Genomic DNA, 17,874 nt, shown 5'->3' with positions numbered 1-17,874 from the left:
ACACAAACCTGGTTTGTACTCCTCCAAATTAGTATGCTAATTACTTACATATACACCTATCATTCTATAAAGTTACATTTGTGATGAATAATAAATATAATCCTGATAGAAGAATTTTATGTTTCTAAGTACTGATAACTAGATTTTTTCATTTATTATTTTGTATTATGTTCTGAATAATTTAATATTCTTATGTTTAGCTCTAGATTCACAAATTTCAAATTGTCTTATTTCTCCAAGACCCATGTATATTGTGACCTATAATTCATATAAATGCATTCATACTAGAATATGCCATCTATCCTTATACCTTTGTTCTTTGATATGAGATGAGTCAGCGAAGCTTGTTTAAAACGTTCCTGGAAATTGTTCACTTAATAACTAAATTATACTCAGACATGACTGTAAGTCACATACCTATATTTTATTTAAATATAAATTGAATTTATTCTCAACCCATTTTTCCTTAGCAGGATAAAAAGTGCCTACAGCTACTTACACATTTGACATGAGATAAAATGTGATGCAGGGCAAGTCATAACAAAAAGAAAAGTGGTCTTAATCCAGTGTCATAAAAATATTTCCATTTAGAAAATTTTGAAAAATCCTATACTAATATTGTAAAAATAAAACCACTAACATAAATATTATGTGATATCATGGACATAACCAGAAAGTTCTCACTGAAAATAGGTGGCACTAGAAGGAAATCCAGTTTATATGGAGAATTTATGAAAGACTAGGATTTTTTGTTTTGTTTTGTTTTTTGGGTCACACCAGTTGATGCACAGGGGTTACTTCTGGCTCTGCACTCAGGAACTACCCCTGGCAATGCTCAGTTGACCATATGGGAGGCTGGGAATTGAACCCAGGTCAGCTGCGTGCAAGGCAAATGCCCTACCTGCTGTGCTATCGCTCCAACCCAAGACCAGGAATTTTTAAAAAAACTTTTGACACCCCCAACAACAAGAATAGCTCCTAATGCTTATGTTGTTCTCTTACCAGCTAGAGTGACCCACTCCAGATGTCAGATTTCAGAAATACAGATAGACCAATTAAACTATTTCCTTCTGCTTTTCTTCTACAGATCCTAAGCAAGATCGAGTTGCTGTCTTTTGTGTCTACAAGTCAAAGGCATATAGAACCATGGATGTTGGCACACCGTCTCTAACGCAGAGTGGCCCCTTCTAGAGTAAAACAAAATGAGCTCATTCATAGCACAGAGAAGAGAAAAGGAGACAAATGGAGAGACGCCTAAGTGTTCTTCTCTAGTCCTTTGTAGACATTTAGATCAATTTCTTTTTACTGGGCTGAAGGAGGATGGCACCCCTGGAGGTGCTCAGGGGTAACTCCTGTCTCCGTACTCCGGGATGGCACCTGGTGTGGCTCAGAGGACCATATGTGGTACTTGGAATTGAAACTGGATCAAGGTAAGAAATCAGTTATTGGGGGATCGGAGAGATAGTACAATGGGCAGGACACTTGCCTTGCACAGGTCTGACCCAGATTCAATCCCTGGCACTGCATATGAGCCTTAAGCATAATTAGAAGTGACCCCTGAGTACAGTCAGGTGAGGCTCCAAACCTCCTCCTGCCCACTTCAAAATCAATTATTGGGCCAGAGAGATAAAGATAAGTGCTTTTGAGTGATCTCACACGTATGTGTGGCATAAAGAAGCAAAATAAGGAAATAAATGTTATACATGATGGCTAACAAACCATAGGTGCGGGAACAAAGGAGCATTTGCTATACTCTCTCCAGTGCCTACGTTTACTTTTTACGTATGAATCTTAAAAGTTCAAAATAGAGTTTAAAATACAATTAATCTATAAGAATGTAGCACAATCTAGAGTATTAACGTAACATTGAAAGAATGAAATAGCCAGAGTGATATTGACAGTCTGAACCATTTCCAAAAGTTTTGATCAGAACAGTTGATATGTTCAGCACATAGATACAGATCATAGACACAAGTTGTGAGAAACAAATCACAGGGTTGAATATGATGTTCTAGAAAGAAATCTAGAAAGAAGGTGATTTTTTTAAAAAAATTCTCTAGGGTGCCAAAGATCATATAATTTTGTTGAACTTCAGAGAATGACAGCTGATAGGTTATGAATCATTACCCCACTGTGTATGCCTCCATTAGTTTAAGGTTACCATGATCTGGCACTTAATATAGTCTGCAATTTGATTTTTGCACATGATATAAACATGAGTATTTTTGAGTTGGCTTCTTCAATATAAAACAAATAACATAACTGCATTGGGGATCTCATACACACACTCAAACTCTGAGTTTGGCAGAGTAAGAGTAAGAATACCTGGCTTTGACTTTGTTGCTAACAAACTATAACCTAGGAAATACTTTTAAAACCTCTCTATATCTCAGTTCCTTCAGGTCCTGATGTTAATAACTGAGCTATTGTAAGGGAGCTTTCCATGAAAAGGTTTCATGCACATTAAGTACTTATTACTTGTATCACTTGTCATCCCATTGTTCATTGATTTGTTAGAGTGGGCACCAGTAATGTCTCCATTTGTCCCTGTCCCATGCTAGTGTAGCCCAATGGTGTCTGCTCGATCCAGGAACACGAAGAGTCTCAAACTGTTCATTCAGGATCTTGACAAAGAAGTCTGATCATCTCATAGGTCGGGGGGCCACACGGTCTTTTGACATCCCATGGAATCCAGTCGATAACAGCTCTAGACCAGCAGTCATCTCTAAATCACATTACGTGTCCGGCCTATCTGATTGTTGATGCCTTGGCAAATGAGACAGTGTCCTTGATTCTTGACCTTTGATGGAGGTCGGAACTCTGGATTCTTTCTCTCACTAGAGTGAAATATGATACTCCAAGCATAGTTCTTTCTATTCCTCTTTGGAAGACACAAATAGCTTTCTCATCCTTTTTTTGTAGGGCCCAGGTATCTGAGGCATATGTTAGTGCAGGAAGAACAGTGGAGTTGAAAAGATGTGCCCGGAGCCAGAGGTTGTTCATCCTCTTAACCACTTCTTTGACACTCTTGAAGGTGTTCCACGCTGCCCTCTCCCTCCTGCGCAGTTCAGGCACTAGGTCGTTTGTCATGTAGAGTTCTTGAACTAGGTACACATAACTGCTGCATTCAGAGATGTTCATTCCATTGAGGGCAAATGGAACATCAGGAACTAGTCTGTTTCTCATGAGCATTGTCTGTGAGATTCAGCTGCAATCTGACCTTTCCACACTCATGGTCGAAGACAGGCAGCATTCGTGCTGCTTGGCTGATATTTGGCGTTATGAGAAAGATGTCATCAGCGAAGCAGAGGTGGTAGAGTTGCCAGCCATCTATTTTCACTCCCGTTCCTTCCCATTCCAGTCGTGGCATGATGATCTTGAGGGTGGTGGTACTGAAGAGTTTTGGTGAAATGTGCATAATAAAGTGTTTCTGTACTCAATCATTTCCCCCCTCCTACTATTATTACTATTATTTAACTTTCCTAACTTAAATTTCTGAGAATCCTCTCATCACCTAAAAAATTCCTCTATCCATTTTTGAAGGAATATCTTGCTCTTCATCTAGTCAAATTTTCTCTCTTCTACTATTTACTATTCTATACTTAACTCTCCTCCACCACTGGTAGGTACTCTTATCTGAGGCATGCACAACTTTGCCCTTATTGTGCTACTCCCCTTTATGATTCTCAATTCTGTAGTACACTAAATAACCATTAACTTTTTACTAAATTGATAATAATGATGAATCCCACCGTAATCTACATCTTATACCTAAGTGTAATTTTGAATATATTTCAAATTACATTCAATATATTTTCTGGGTTTTATGTGCTTCCTAAAGAAGATGTAAGTCCTTGAAAGTGACATGGGTGGGGCTGGAGTGATAGTACAGCAGGTAGGGCAGTTGCCTTGCATGTGGCCAACCCAAGTTCAATTCCCAGCATCCCATATGGTTCCCTGAGAACTGCCAGGAATAATTCCTGAGTTTGAAGCCAGAAGTAACCCCTATGCATCACCGATGTGACCAAAAAGCAAATAAATAAATAAATAAATAATAATACATAAGCTAGGAGTTATGTTTCAAATGGTAGAATATATGTTAGACATGTGTGAGGTCACGAGTTTGACCTCTGACATTGCACCACCTGCTGAGAATGGCCCTGTTAGCTCACAGTTCTATAGGGCCAAGCAGCAAACCATCGAATCAGTCTGCTTGCCTGATAACACTTGGCGTGACTCTTGGGTCTCAAAAGCACCACATGGTGTGACCCCTATAAAAATGAATAGATGTTTAGATAGATAATATTTTAACAGATATGGCACGTCTCTGTTACCCATGTGCAGTCTTTGATCTTTGTGTGTTAAGTGCAATGTTTATTAAATAATACTTTTCTAGGAGTGAAAAAAAAATTCACAGGGGTTGGAGTGATAGCACAGCAGGTAAGGCATTTGCCTTGCATGCTGCCGACCTGGGTTTGATTCCCAGCATCCCATATGGTCCCCCGAGCACCATCAGGAGTAATTCCTGAGTGCATGAGCCAGGAGTAACCCCTGTGCACTGCTGGGTATGACCCAAAAAGAAAAAAAAAATCACAAATAAAAGTTTACATTACCGTTCTTCAGTCTGAAGTACCTCATTCTACTTCTGATGACCCTTAAAGTGCACTTTATTCAACCCATACCTAGATGAATAAGTTGACATATTCTGGTACTAAGTTGTCTTTACAACTATACGCTCACCGAGGCGGGGGTGACATGGCAAAGAAGAACTGAATGAAAATTAAAAGTTAAATTAAGTCCTGGGGATATAATGTTCCTCATGGTAATTAGAGTTAACACTATCATATACCAGAGAAAATGGAATAAATCCTAAACTTTCTCACCACAGGATATCTTAAAATTTTTATTGTATTTATAGGATGAATGCTAACTGAATAATGCTAACACAGTATGTAAATTATTTCACAATTAAACTAGACAAACTATTATCTACTATGCTGTATACATATTTTCACTCAGTGATGATCTTGTTAATTTTATTTCTTCTGTTTATTTTTGTTTCCTGTATCATGTACGCTACATATGGAGCAGGAAATACTCTTTTTCTAATTGAAGTAACATTTATTTATAACATGTATACATTTCAGGTGTGCAGTTTCACATTAATTATTAATTATATCTTCCGTTCTTTAGTGAGTTCTGGTTCACAGTAGACATCCAATGTACTTTTATTCAAATTTACATTTGAATATTGATATAATTAGCCCGCTACAGACTGAACTATTTGTGTAGACCATCTTTAAAATTAACTTAGCAGTAGAGTAGGGATTTGGCTACATGTGGCCCAACTATAAAACCTCGCTTAAATGAAAGTCAGATTCAGCCCCCACCCCTCCCCAGTGCGATCCAAACATCACAGAGGATATATTAAAGATCACATTGGAATTTGTATTATCCCAACGCTGCCAACCCTATTGCCACCCCAGATACATTTCCCTTTCACCAATTAGAAGACTGGTCTGTTCTTGCCATTTAGTTATTGAGCTTTTCTTGGCCAGGCATGCCACCCAGGGCCAGCCCGGGCATTAAGCTGACTGTTGGCCTTCATTAGCTGTGTCTAATCCATTCCCCAGAAAACACCACCAGGCCATAAAAATGCATCTGTGTGTTGTTTTTACTAGGTCATCTGATTGAGCAGATGCTGATGGCTCTAGAAAGGAGTATTTCCCTGTGCCAACCTTAATTTGTTCTGTTTAAGTTACAGGCAGGGCTCATCCATAGTGCAATTTTGGTGTTTTAACATGCCATGTCAGATCACATCGAGATCTCTACATTACAGAATCTTAAACAGGGCAGGTCAGTGTTTTGAGAATCGCCGTGTAACTCTTCAGCAAATCATTCATTCAGAGATTCCTTCCGCATGAAGCCGATGTCTTGAATTCTATGTCAGATTCGAGCTGTCCTACTTAGCCCTTTTCCAAGCATAGATGTCTGCACAGATGTTGTCCCTGGAACACATTTTCGAAACTAGTCTCCAACCACAAAATGAGAAAAACCTAGGAGTTTTGATGGCAAGAAATTTTTCCAACAACAGAATAATATAATTCTAGGATTAAGAGGAAAATAAGCTTTTGCTTTCTTCACTGTAACCTGCTTTTGATGTTTATATTTCTTCTAATAATTGACAAATGTAAAAGTTTATTATTTTCTTCTATACCTACTTTGGGTTTTTTTGTTTGTTTGTTTCTTTGTTTGTTTTTTGCTTTTTGGGTCACACCCGGTGATGCATAGGGGTCACTCCTGGCTCTGCACTCAGGAATTACCCCTGGTGGTGCTCAGAGGACCATTTGAGATGCTGGGAATCGAACCGGGTCAGCCGCGTGCCAGGCAAACACCCTACCCGCTGTCCTATCGCTTCAGCCCCTGTATCTACTTTGCATTCCTCTTTTAAACCTGTTTATTTATTCACTTATTTCTATTTTTTCACTTGTTTCACTTATTTCTAGAAAGCACTTAATTATCAGACAATAAATAATGAGACAATATCTCTGTCTTTAATTTTCTCTTTTATTTTGCCTGGCACCTGAGGATATTTATATCATTGTCCTCAAATAATAACTTATAACTATCCTCACTCTCAATCCTGTATTCTGATAATTGGTTAGTTTGCTTTTATTTTTGTAGATGGAGTATAAACATCTATTATCAGGGGCAATTCCTGATTTTGTGCTCAGTCGTAACTCAGAGTGAAGCTTTCGAGCTATCTCTGTGATAAGTGGATTGTGCACTTGAGTCAGTGGCTATAAGTGAAGTACCTTATCCACTGTGCTGTGACTCTGAGCCCAGTCCAAGATTTTCTGTGCTAATGATTTCTTCCAGCTTTCTCCTATGAGTCGGTGACCAGTTTTGTAACTTAACCTAGGCATGAATAACACTAGATGCAAGTAGGTATTCCACGAAGTGAAATAATAGCTATAAAGCAGGACACAGTATAGATTCAAAAATGATTAATTACAAGAAGTTCTGGAATTCTTGCTTTTACTGACAGAATGTCAAAAGACAAGAACGCTCAGGGCTGCAGCAATAGCACAATGGGTAGGGTTTGCCTTGCACGCGGCCAACACGCGTTCGATTCCCCGCATCCCATATGGTCCCCTGAGCACCTCCGGGAGTAATTCCTGAGTGCATGAGCCAGAAGTAACCCCTGTGCATCACAGGGTGTGACTCAAAAAGAAAAAAAAAATTAAAAAAAAGAACTCTCCCCTTATCTTCAACTAGGCCAGACATTTTCTTTAAAACCACACTTAGGTTTCAAAGCATGGGGCTTATTTTTCACTCCATTTCCAAATTTCCAGTTTATCAAAAACAGAACAGAGTGGCCCACATTCAAACAGGGCACCTGAGAGAAAAAAACGAAGGAGTGAACCAAAATGCACCTTTTTTTTTTTTAAATTCTCACAGAGAGGGTCAAGGGCCCAAGAGCCACTAACCAGTTGGCTTTATCTAGAGGATAAAAATGTTCATTGGGATTTAGGCCTCACAGAGCTGCATTATTTCAGGCCACTTGGTATTATACTGTGTTAGAGCTTTGTTAATTGGTATCCTAGTGGTTTAAAAAAGTCATATAAATCCAGTGAAATCTGTGTGCAGTCAGTTTGCTTAGGAAAAAAAAAAGAAAAGAAAGAAAGAAAAATTCAATGCGGTGTGGCTCAAAGCCCCAGAGGATCGATAGGAGTTATCTGGGCAGAGATTTCATTGTATTTATATTACACACCTTGCCTCCTTCAAGCTGTTGCTGGTTTTCTTGATCTGACATGTGGGAAGGAGGACAAAGCCAAGGTCAAGAACCAAGAGGTAAGCCGAAGGCCGGAGGCATTTCGCATTCTTCTGTCTTGGAGGCCCAAACCTCCGGAAGACTCAAAGAGTTCTGAGTTACTGATTCAATCTAAGTCCTACTTAGCAAGAGAAAATGCTATTTTTGTCAAGGTTGTGTGTCAGTAGTTCTAGGAAGAAGTACTCTCACTTTCTATAGCAGGTTTTTTTTTTTTAATAATTCAAAATTGCAATGTAAACTTCCACAATATGGTCAAATTGATTCATCCTGGTTCTTAGTTTCTCATTCAGTTTTTTGTTAGTAGAGGTAAACAGTGGAAGAGGCAACTTGAGTGAAAATGAGAATCAATTTGTTGAATAATACACATAAAAATGAGTAAAAATAAGAGTCTAATGAACACAATGGGAGAGGCAGGCCACCCCTTGATATATAAGTTCATGACAGAAATCAGATGAAACAGGCAGACACTTAAATGACATCTAGTTGTTGTTTTGATTTTTTTTTCTGTCTTTCGAAAGATAGATAAATATCTGCTTAAATAAGTAGTAAAGATTAATGGTAACATTTAAGTAAGAAAAAGGATGCTTTCATTTTACTTCAGAAAACTCATTTTCTCCCATTTGTCTCTTGCTCTAGGACCTGCAGTGACTTCTATTTGTTACAGCTGTGTTGTCTGACAGTCACAAGCCATGTGTGGCTAATGAGAAGTAGTTAGTGAGACTGAGAAATGGAATTTAACATCTGAATCTAGATGGGCTATAAGAATCAAGTGCACACTGGATATCAAATACTTGATATGGAAAACTGTACGTATCATACTAATGATGCTTTAACGAGCTTACAAGTTGAAACGATAGCATTTTGGACATGAGTTCACTGTCACTGTCATCCCATTGCTCATCGATTTGTTTGAGCGGGCACCACTAACGTCTCTCATTGTAAGACTTATTGTTACTGTTTTTGGCATATCCAATACGCCATGGGTAACTTGCCAGGCTCTGCTGTGCAGGCGCGATACTCTCCATAGCTTGCCGGGCTCTCCGAGAGGAGCGGAGGAATCGAACATGGGTCAGCCACGTGAAAGGTGAATGCCCTACCGCTGTGCTATTGCTCCAGCCCATGGACATGAGTTAAGAAAAAAATAGATATATCTATTTTATCGAGGTTTTGAGACCCACATCAACCCAGTGATGGGCTCTGTGTTCAGGGCTCCCTCCTGGTGGTGTTTGGAGGACCATATGCAGTGCCAGGAATTAAACCAGAATAAAGCTGATAACAGGAGGAACTGAGCTATAGAGCCCTGGGTCACTTTACATCTCTGCCCATGGAATGGATAGCCAATCAGAATGTAGAATGGGATGGGAGGGGTGAAATCTGGGTACAGATAACTGCAGGCCCCAGGACCAGCGCTCTCCCCCCCTTCTTATTCCTTCCTCTCTCTCTCTCTTTCTCTCTTTCTCTCTCTCTTCCTATTCCTTCCTCCCCCTCTCTCTCTCTTTCCCTCTCCCTCTCTCTCTCCCTCTTCCTATTCAGCACTCTCTCCCTGTCTCTCTCCCTCTTCCTATTCCTCCCTCCCTGTCTCTCTCCCTCTCCCTTTCTCTCTCCCCTTCCCTCTCCACCTTCCCTCCACTCCCCCCCTCTCTCTCTATCTCTCTCTCCTTCTCTTCCCCCCCAACCCCAGGATTCAAAGGTCAGGTAGGGCTGCATAATCTTGGACAGGACCTGGTGGAGTGGACATCTCAGGACTAGACAAGGAAGTCATTCACAGGACTAGACAGCGTGAGACAGGACCAGCAACCATGTTCAAGGAGTAGATAGCATGGGACAGGACAGGAAAATCATTCACAGGACCAGGCAGTGTCAGGGACAGGACCTGACATTTGGGGAGGGACTTGGAACCATCTATCTTTTCTGTACAACAAACTAACCTTCAAGTTTTTTATGCAAATCTTTCATATAATTTTCACGAATCCACCAGCACTGGAAAATCCACTTCTGCCCCAACAAAGCCATATTCAAGACAAGCATTTTATCCTCTGTAATGTCTCTCCAGTCCAAGAAAATGAATTTTAGTGCTACCTACTCGTTTTACTTTCTAAATGTGGTCACTAGTAAATAGGTACTGCATTATATTTAAATTGTGTGATGCTCCTTTAAGCATTAGATTTGAGATTTCCTGTGCTGATGGGGTGCGTGACTGGGCCATAACCACCCAGAAGTGCTCAAGCCATGTAACACTCTCAGGTCAGGGGTCTTGCCTGGAAGTACTGGGGTCCAACTGAGGTCAGCTGAAAGAAAGATTAATCTGTGCTTTAAATCAATGTACTACCTCTGGCCACCTTTCATCTGCTTTTCAAGTTCCCTAAGACTATGCTATTAAGTTGTCATTTTAGGGTTTTTTTTTTGGGGGGGGGGGTTTGGATCACACCCGGCGATGCACAAGGGTCACTCCTGGCTCATGAACTCAGGAATTACTCCTGGCGGTGCTTGGGGGACCATATGGGATGCTGGGAATCGAACCCGGGTCGGCCCCATGCTAGGCAAATGCCCTACGCACTGTGCTATCACTCCAGCCCCCTAAGTTGTCATTTTAAAATTCATATAACTGTTAAATGAGCATCTATTCCATTCTACCCTTTGCAAGAGATTCTGAAAAGAGATTCAGGCTGATGGTCAGATTTTGGAGTTATCAGCTCATAAAAGTCCCACCTCAATGAGGACACTTGAATGGGCATGTGGAAAGTAAAGAGCAAATAGAAAAAATATCACAACTCAAAACTCTAGAAAATGAGTATAAAATTAATTATCTTACAATTAAAAAAGTCTCAAGAAAATAAGAATCACCGAAGAGCTAAGCCAAATCTGGAAGCTGTACATAATAATTCTGGAATGATTAAATAATCGTATTTTAAAAATTCAATAAGTTTACAGAAGCTAGAATGTTTTAAAGCTCAAACAATATTTAGCTTTAAACATATGCTGACAATGTCGTTGAAAAATTAGTTGCATTATTAACTTTTTCCCCAAGAAACGTAAAACAATAAGATTTACTGGGCATATTAGCTACACTAAATTATAAGTCATAAACTCTAACAAAAGACTAGCCAAGAAGATAGGTTAGGAATAATAGCTACTATGGGAATGTGACAGCCCCTCAGGTAAGAGTTGAATCAGACATAGAAGAGATGGTCTCCTCTACTGTGCCCCCGAGAAAGTACTTTTGAAGCATATCTTAAAAAATCACCATGATTTTTATAGGTTGAGATGCTAATATAAACTTCTTACCACCATGGGACCCATAAATGCATTGTGGATTGAAGTTGTAACCTAATATCAAATCTATCAAGGTAATTAGGGCCCTGCAAAAGAATTTTCTCATAAATTAGAGTATGGGGAATATACTTGCAAGCAATAAAAATGAAAGCTAAATTTCTTGAAATACTAAATTTCTTGCTGACCACCACCACTGAGACAGCTGCAAACATTCAGGATTGTGTGTCAAATATGAAAGAGGAAACAACAAACAAGAAAAGAATAAATATTGGGGTGAAGGTAAAGAATCTTCTTAATTAGATAAACTTCATAGGCTAAAGGAAAAGAAAAGTTCATTGATAGACAGAGATTTTAGTTAGAACGTAGACAGTATTTAGAGGGAGTCACATGGAAAACATCAACAGAAAACCCTCCCTGATATTTGGTCACAAAAAAGCACAAGAAAGACTAATTTACCAACCTGGACAGGGAATTTCTGAGGAAAGGTGGCCCTTTCAGAGCCCTTGATGGGGATGTGAAAGTTGTGGGTTTGAGGAAGTGTTAAAAACACTGGCTGGCAGCTTAGATAAAATTTGAGCCATCACAAATAACCAGGGAGAGCTGATGCTTGCTAGTATTCTGGGAAATGTTAAAGCCACAAAAAATGAAGTCTGAATGCTGGCTTTTCGGGGAGCTTAATAATAGCAACCATTGCCCAAAGGGGTCGCTGAGGAGAGCGTTACTGCCTTCCTCTCCTTGTGTGCCTGGCACTCACAGGTAAGTTCACTCACTTAATCCTATTAAATAGACTTATTAAAGCATTCTGCAGATTAGGAAACTGTCAGGGCTAAAGGACATAGGAAGCATTTGAACCTAATCCTAAAATACAGCTTCATGTCTTTGCACTAGAAATATGTCAATCCCAATTCATTCTTTTTCCTATGGAGACCTAGCAAAACATAGCTATATTTTATTATTAAGCACCAAATACATGCAAGATATTGGTGCTTAGTTTTATATATTTATCATCTATCTATGTATCTATCTATCTATCTATGTATCTATCTATCTATCTATTATCAGCTATCTATTTATCTATCTATGCATTGTGTAATTAAACTTAATACACACCATAATTAAATTGATATTAAATACTAGGTGCACATTCCACCTCATCTGGTAAATTCTGGGTTTCAATAATACATTCAGAAATGTTCAAGTTAAACAAGATTTTTCTGTTTCCTTGGTTAATTTATAATATAATAGACTAAGAGGTGGACTAATGTTCTTTGAACAAATTTTGTATACCATTGGTACACATTAGAATCAGTTGCTGAGGTTTCTAAATAACTCTAATGTTATTTAAAATCCTTCATTATATCACTGTATCACTGTCATCTCGTTACTCATCAATTTGCTGGAGTGGCACCAGTAACATCTCCCATGTGAGACTTGCTACTGTTTTTGGCATATCAAATATGCCCTGGGGAGCTTGCCAGGCTCTGCCGTGCTGGCAGGATACTCTTGGTAGTTTACTGGGCTCTCCAAGAGGGGTAGAGGAAGCAAACCTGGGTTGGCTGCATGCAAGGCGAACGCCCTACCCACTGTGTTATCACTCCAGCCCATGTAAAATCCTTATCTCAAAGAATTGCATTTGATTGACTTGAGATGGGGAGACAATGATTTTGGTCAAATCCCTCTCATTGGTTGTGGGATTCAGTCCACTCAATAACGCAATGATGAGCTTGAAAACCAAAGTGGCTAAAATCACCCTAATAACAGAAACAGACTAGTCTTCAGAACATAGATACAGTTATTTTCTCCCTACTGTTCTCCCCATATTCAGAGCAAACTTGTTCACAGCCAGGAATGAGGGGGCAGAGCTGTGACTGTGTGTAGCTTCTGCGTGATTGCATTATGCTGACTGCTCACTTCAAAGCCAGAGAAATCAGGGAGGGCAAACTCTCCATTACCGTTTTGCAAAAGCTGGAGATGGCAGGGCTTCTGCGACCATCCTGGCCGATTGGGGACTCTCTCACCTGTGTGGGGTTACATTTCCTCGAGGAAAGGAGGAAAACAGAGTGTCCTCTATAGGAATGGCTGGAGGGACAGGAGAGGATTAAGGGCATTATAAGGAGTAAGAGATGATGAACAGCCCATAGAAATAATCTCAAGTTTTAACATTTGGGGTATTCACTCCTTTTGGGGGGGCAGAGACATGAGCTGTATTCAAGAGCTTCTAGCTCCCTTTTCCTTGTATCAATTTGGGGTATATTTTTCAAAATAGAAGATATAAAATATTTTGTTTCTCTTGGAGGAAAACTAGATATTTAATAGTGTAGGGGGGGAGAGGGAAAAGAACGAGAGGAGTTAAATTCACAGATGTGCTCTACAGTGTCCTGGTGAACTTGTTAATCATAGAGACCGTAGGTGGCTCTTCCTTTCCTACTGCAGATGATAAGGCAAAGCAGAAGCTAAAAAGCCCAGTTCCTTGGTCCTACCTGAAAATCACACTGATGACTGACTGACTGAAGCCAGGGGCCCCATTAAATGAAACTTAATGGGGTCAAATAGTCAACCAGGTTACTGCTCTGAAATAATGCAGTCAGATTGAAACCCAATTCAGCCCAAGGTCCAACATTTCCTTAGGATCACACTGTCTACATTAATTTCTCTCTGTCAAGTTTTTTCCTTCTCTTTGATGGGATGGAGGGAGAAAGAAGGAGAAAGAGAATATTTTTAACTATAGTATTTTGTTTTTGTTTTTGTTTTTTTTTTTTTTTGGTCTAAAAATCTTAATTCAGGTGCAGGTTGAAAATTAACACACAGTGTCATTGGGTCGAGGGAGAGTGTGTAGCCTGAATAGGGAAGCTGATTTTATTATTATAAATAAATTTAGGGAAAAGAGAGACCAGTAGCCTTGTTGCCACCAGAAGGTTTCATTTCAGACATCACTGAGTCTCTCTCCTGTTCTCTAGATTTCTATTGTTTTCACTTGCAACTCCTCAAACTTTCACAAGTTTAAGAACAGCCCTGAGAGAATGAGCAAACACAAGAAGGTTATTGACCTTACCCCAGAATTTCTGATTTATCATGTCTTGCATGAAGCCATGAGAAGTTGCAATTCCAACCGGTTCCTGGGATGTGCTACCGTTGCTTCTACTGCTATGTGAGTCCCCCTTGGAGAAACACCACACCGGGGTTCAATAGTGGTTCTCATATTTGCTCAGGCTTTTGCATCTCCTGGAGATGTTAAAAAGTATCTCCCACTTCAATGTCTTCTTTCAGAGTCAGTGTTTCCTTGTTGAGTTTAGTTCTTGTCAATCTATCTAGAGGCGATAAGGCCGTATTGAAGTCTCCGACTACTATTGTGCTGTTAGTGATGTCCTCTTTGAAGTCTGTTAGGAGTTGTTTTAAATATTTAGCCAGTCGTTGATTAGGAGCGTATGCGTTTAAGAGTGTGATTTCTTCCTGTTGTACATATCCCTTGATAAATAGAAAATGACCTTCGCTGTCCATTTTAATCTTTTTCAACCTGAAGTCTATGTTGTCGGATACTGCTGGTGGGAATGCCGACTGGTTGAGCCCTTTTGGAAAACAATATGGACGATTCTCAAAAAATTAGATATTGAGCTCCCATTTGACCCAGCAATACCACTTCTGGGAATATATCCCAGAGAAGCTAAAAAGTATAGTCGAAATGACATCTGCACTTATATGTTCATTGCAGCACTGTTTACAATAGCCAGAATCTGGAAAAAACCCGAGTGCCTAGAACAGATGACTGGTTGAAGAAACTTTGGTACATCTATACAATGGAATACTATGCAGCTGTTAGAAAAAAGGAGGTCATGAAATTTGTGTATAAATGGATCGGCATGAAAAGTATCATGCTAAGTGAAATGAGTCAGAAAGAGAAAGACAGACATAGAAAGATTGCACATCTGTGGAATATAGAATAATAGAGTAGGAGACTAACACCCAAGAATAGAAGAATAGTAGAAATAAGTACCAGGAGGTTGACTCCATGGCTTGGAAGCTGGCCTCACATTCTGGGGAGAGGGCAACTCAGAGAAGGGATCACCAAGTATAATGCGGTCAGAGGCCATGCGGGGGAAGGGTGATGTGGGCTGAATGTGGTCTAGAGACTGAACACAGTGGCCACTCAACACCTCTATTGCGAACCACAACACCTACTGAGAGAGAGAGAACAAAAGGAAATGCCCTGCCACAGTGGCAGGGTGGGGTGGGGGGAGATGGGATTGGGGAGGGTAGGAGGGATGCTGGGTTTACTGGTGGTGGAGAATGGGCACTGGTGAAGGGATGGGTTCTCAAACTTTGTATGGGGGAAACATGAGCACAAAAATGTATAAATCTGTAACTGTACCCTCATGGTGATTCACTAATTAAAAATAAATAAATAAATAAATAAATAAATAAATAAATAAATAAATAAAAAGTATCTCCCAGGCCATAGAGACAGCTCCAAAGGCGGAACACATGCTTCACATGGTAGGTCTATTACAGTCCATCAATCAATGATGTCCTCTGGTGGGCCACTGAGTAGGTCTGCTCTCTCCATGCACCAATGGATCTAGGCAGCACTGCGTCTCAGGGACCAACTACTAAAGCACCAGGCCTGGAGGGCTGGGCCAAGCAGTGCCAGGAGTGGCATCAGTCACCCCCCACCCCCCCCACACACACACCAGAACACCACAGGGTAAGGCAAATTAAAAAAAAATAACAGAAAAGAAATAACTCTTAGGCATTTCTCAGTCAGATAAATCCTAATCTAATCTCTGTACTAAAATTCCTGGATCCTTTCACACTTTTTATTTCGTGTATTTCTATAACAATAAAAATTGTTATTGTTAACAACAGTAACAATAACTGAAAGTCAAGCTTGCAATTAAATTATTCTGTTATTTTAGGTTTTTATTTTCTTGACATGTATGTTATTTATTGGTCCCACCTAACTGATGCTCAATTTGACAATGCTCAGAGTTTTCATGATGTTTTCATACTTTAGCAAAACATAATATAGTATATACACACACACGTTGATTTTTAAAATTTTTTTAATTTTTATTTTTCTGTTTGTGTGCTTTTTGGGTCACACCCGGCGATGCACAGGGGTCATTCCTGGCTCATGCACTCAGGGATTACTCCTGGTGGTGCTTGGGGAACCATATGGGATGCTGGGATTTGAACCTGGGTCAGCCGCATGCAAGGCAAACACCCTACCCGCTGTGCTATTACTCCAGCCCCCAACGTTGATTTTTTTTTAACAGTACACACCTGAAATGTGTATAATGCAATAAAAATAATGAAGAAAAATACATAAAAATATTTTTGACACCAAGACGTCCTAGATGTAACATCCAGATCTTCTGTTTATTTGTGGGTGAGCTGAAGAAAATGTAATTATCTTATGTGTTCTGTGGTGGCTGCATGTTTTTTTTCAATACTGTCTCAGGTATACATAAGTCTTTTATTCTTTCTTAAAATGACATTGATAGTTTTGTTACTTAGGTGTTTTATAATTTTTAAAAATTTTGTCTACTGATTCTGAAACAGGCAATACCTCAATTATTTGTGGTCTCTTAGATCCTAGAATTGACATATGTTCTGGGAAGCATCAAAAAACAAAAGTTTCTTTTTTAAAAATTCCAAGTACCATCAGGTTTAGGGTCAATGATGATGAAAGGATGCAATTTTGAAATCCCCTGAAACCTGATTAATGTGTTGTTTTCAACAGTGTGGAATGAAGAAGAGTATGCGTTTATATAAATGTCAGCCTCATAGGGGTCTTTAGATGAAAAGTCAATATTATCCTCATTTAGAATTGGAGGAAGGGCCAGTGAAATAACTCAAATGCCTGGAGAACATACTTCCCATTCAGGAGGCTCCACATTTGCTCCTCTAGAACAACTTAGCTCACTGAGCACTGTCAGCAGTAGCCCTGAGGACCCTTGAACATCAATAGGTGTGGCCCAGGTGGCCACCGGTATTGCCTGCCCACATAGAAAATTCCAGATAACTGAGTATGCCTGGCAGAAGACCACTAGCATCCCTAAGCATGGCTTAGGAGGTCCCCTAAATAAACTAAATTAATAAAGTTGGAAGAAATAGGGTTTGGGAAAGAAATAGGGTTTGGGAAAGAAATAGGATTTGGTGGAAGCTATAGAATAGCGGGGAGGTCTCCAAGCCTGCTCGGATTGGGACTGGGTCTCTTCCGCCCAGATTTCCCATTTTCCAGTAGTTAGGTGGTCATACCCAGATACTTCCCCTAGTGCTGTGTAATCCCACCAACGGCTAACATCCAGAGACTTAAAACCAAGCTCCCGGAAGACATCTTATAGCCTACTTCTCCCTCTGGGAGAACCTGGCAAGCTGCCGAGAGTTTTCTGCTCACATGGGAGAGCCTCGCAAACTCCCCATGGTGTATTCATATGCCAAAACCAGTAACAATTCTGGGTCTCATTCTCCTGACCCTGAGAGAGCCTTCAATGTGGCATTGTAGAGAAGGACGAGTAAAGAGAGGCTGCTAAAATCTCAGGGCTAGGACGAATGGAGACATTACTGAGATTGCTCGAGAAATTCGAAGATCAATGGGATGATGGTGATGATGATGATGATGATGATGATGATGATGATGATGATGATGATGATGATGATAGAATAGCGTAAAATGCAGGAATGCTCCAAATGCCATTCACTAGCCCTGCTTTGAATCCAGAGTAAACAAGAAGAGCTTGCTCATCTGTAAATCAAGCAGTTACCTAACT

The sequence above is a fragment of the Sorex araneus genome, chromosome 8 (assembly GCF_027595985.1).
Source record: "Sorex araneus isolate mSorAra2 chromosome 8, mSorAra2.pri, whole genome shotgun sequence".
Classification (NCBI taxonomy): Eukaryota; Metazoa; Chordata; class Mammalia; order Eulipotyphla; family Soricidae; genus Sorex; species Sorex araneus.
The sequence above is the reverse complement of the archived record's forward strand: the minus strand, read 5'-3'. Positions refer to the sequence as shown.